Here is a 3,252-nt window from a genome sequence, read left to right on the forward strand (position 1 = left end):
TTTGCGATTTTCGAATTTTGATACGGTTGCTCTAAAATTCGGGTTAGACCCATTTCCCACTCAATTTGACCCCCTGAATAAGAATATGAAGTCGAATTTCCGAAATTATGCACGGATTTTGAGATATATGGAAATTACAATTATAGGTGTTTCCGAAGCACATTTTCGGGCATTTTTTTTTTGGGGTCGTTTCACAACCATACAAACAAACATCATTAGCACTAAGGAGGAACCTTAAGCTCAGCTCTAAATACTATGGTCCCTATCTGGTTATTGCTAGAATTGGTAATGTTGCTTACAAACTAGCATTACCACCTGAATCCAAGGTCCACCATGTCTTCCATGTTTCATTACTCAAAAGAAAGTGGGCGATCGTGTCGTGGTTCAGTCTACTCTGCCTAACACTGGAGCGGATGGTCAGTTTATAGTGCAACCAGTTGCCATTCTGCAACGGCAAATGGTTAAGAAAAACAATGTTACTGCTGTCAAGGTTTTAGTTCAATGGTCAAACCTCCCTCCTGAGGATGCTACATGAGAGGACTACCAACACTTACGCACCACCTTCCCTAATTTTAATCCCAATCCTTGAGGACAAAGATCATTTGAAGGCGGAGGGTATGTTATGATCTCAACTAATTGATCAAATGTTGCCGTTAAGAGTCGAAGTCCGGAAGGAGTATAAGTCTTAACTGAGTAAATAAAAGAATGAAGGGCCAAGATTTATTTTAGTTAATTAAGCTCAAGGGACGAGATCGTGCCACGTGGACAGATGGTTATATATACACATCACAAAAGAGAGAGAAGGCTAACTGAAATCTGGTAATTCTCAACCCTTTCCTTGTGCTCTTTTCTCCCTCTCAAATTCTCTGCTCATCTCATCTCAATCTGATTCTTTCCTCTCTTCTTCTTCTTCTTCTTCTGCAGATCAATTCTTGAATGGAGCTCAATATTAATCTCATTTCTTTTACTAGTTAGAATTTCCCTGTTGGTTTGAGTACCATTTCTCTGTTTTTGATAAATAACAGAAAATTCCCAAAAAAGTGTTGAGTTGATTGTTTAATTTCTATATTTGAATTTTGGTCTTGGTTGAGATCATAACAATATCTTAACTTCAACTAATAGTCCATTCTATGTTTTGATCTTTTATTCTTAAATTTATGTTGTTATTTTCTTTCTTCTCCACTCTCCTGAGATTTTGCTGCTTCGATTTCCAGGTTAACTATTTCCTTCAAAACACCGCCAAATTTTGTTCTTTGGGTTTTGAAAATGTGGACTTACATCTGCTCTCCAGATGTAGATATCTTAATCGTCAAGTCGTTTGAGCTGCATGTAGAGTTCTTAGTCAATTGGCTTAGTGGGAAAAATGTAACCTTTTCATTGGAGTATGTAGTAGTCCTATTCTTCACGGTTCAGATTGTTGACTTATGTGTTTGAACATTTGGAGAAGAGAGCTTGAAAGTGACATGCAAGAAGGAAGAAATAAAATTAAAATGGAAATAAACTTGTGTTGTCTCTTTCGGTTTGATATCGGGATTTCATTTACTTTGTACTATAGTACTATGTTGTTTTTTTTATTTTTTATGAGAACACACAAAGGTATCATAGAACTCTCCCTAAATCAGCACCACTTTTTTAAGGAACATCAATTAGTTTGCTCTATGCTATTTTTGTTTATCTCTATAAACATATATTGATTTCAAGAAAGTTTTATGTTGTGCTTGATTTGTGGGACATCACAACTGATAACTTCTTCTCAGTTAGGAAAAACTTGATCCAGGTTGTGTGTAGTGAAGGACCTGAGAGAATTAGAGAACTGATTGCTATGGGTGCTTTGTTTAATCATGGGGAGGATGGCAATCTGCATCTAGCCAGGGAAGCGGGCCGCTCCCATCGCCAAATTGTCCATGCTGCTGATATGAGAGGCAGAGAGATAGGAAAGGCCCTTATTAGAGGCAATTATTAAGGATCCTAGAACAAATGTGTTTCAAAGAAACATGGTAAGTAACAAAGAAACTTGATGATTCTGGGAAAATTAGAGCTATTGGAGTTAGCAATTTCTTTATTGAAAAACTGAAGATCTTCTCGAAATAGGTCTTATTCCTCTTGTTATTAATCAAGTGGAGTGCCAATGGTATGATTAGAGAGAAGGCAACTGTATGTGAAGTTGTGAAGCCTATCAGTGAGCCAAAGTTGTGCTATTGTTGTAGTTATAACTTATTATTCATTACAGCTGCCTATGACTATGGCTATAGTATTATTTATGTAGTTACTTTGTGCAGAAGGCTGATGCATCATCCAACTTTGTAGTGATAATTAAACAAGTTTAATTACTAGTTCTTTGTTTTGATGAAATTAACAGAATTTTTGGTGTAGTTGTCCTTATTAATTTTCAACTTTTGTAAAAAATGAATCCTTTATTTTCCTCTTCTATTTTTTGATTTTAATTGTTAAGTGAAAAATGCTATCATTTTTCATGCCTATGCTTAGTTTGTGGGCATTAGTTCGAAGAGGCTTAACAGTTGTCCCTATTCTATAACTTGAATGGTAAATTCTATATTTTATATGGCTTAACAGTTGTCCCTATTCATGATGTAGTTCATCATGAGGGAAACGAATAAATATAGGCATAATACATATATTGGCCCCTAAACTTGGTTTCAAATTTTAACTTTGACCTCCAACTTTCATAATGCACAAATAGGCACTTTAACTATCCTACCTTTAAATAAATAAACACGCGATTTTCGGAGCCAAAAGCGTGAAATGCAAATGCTGCCACGTGTATTAGTGACCCACTCAATGGCTGCCAACTATTCAATGCATGTGGGCCCGTTTTCCTGTCTATTTGACACCTTTTCAATTTGCCATGCATTTATTTCAATCTCTTTTAATGGATATGGACCCTACCTCACTAATTCCATTCCCTTCTCTTTATTTTTGCCTCACAACTTCTTCCTTCACTTTCATTTTGTGGTAAATTAATATTTGAAAATGTCAATTATTCAATTTATAATTTATTTGTCTTATTTCTTTTTTTAATTTATGTGTATTCAAAGATTACATTTAAGATACTATAAATTATTAGACTTAATATTTAAAAAAATTTATTACAAATTTGAAAATTACGTAATATACACTATTAATTACAATAATTACTAATTTAAAATATTTTTTCAATCTAATAAGAGCCTACAAACACACTATACGTTATATTTAAAAGTACTATAAATCATAATTAAAATATATTTTTTT

General features: G+C 34.2%; 1 long non-coding RNA gene across 1 annotated transcript; it reads left to right on the forward strand.

The window, feature by feature from the left end:
* The first annotated feature begins 663 nt into the window (after positions 1 to 663).
* Positions 664 to 1,060, forward strand: LOC107061461 (uncharacterized). The gene is made up of 2 exons (XR_001473989.1): positions 664 to 819; positions 925 to 1,060. It is a non-coding gene; the product is annotated as an uncharacterized lncRNA (long non-coding RNA).
* The last annotated feature ends 2,192 nt before the right edge of the window (positions 1,061 to 3,252 follow it).

Source organism: Solanum tuberosum, unplaced genomic scaffold (genome assembly GCF_000226075.1).
Source record: "Solanum tuberosum cultivar DM 1-3 516 R44 unplaced genomic scaffold, SolTub_3.0 scf00140, whole genome shotgun sequence".
In the NCBI taxonomy this organism is placed as follows: Eukaryota; Viridiplantae; Streptophyta; class Magnoliopsida; order Solanales; family Solanaceae; genus Solanum; species Solanum tuberosum.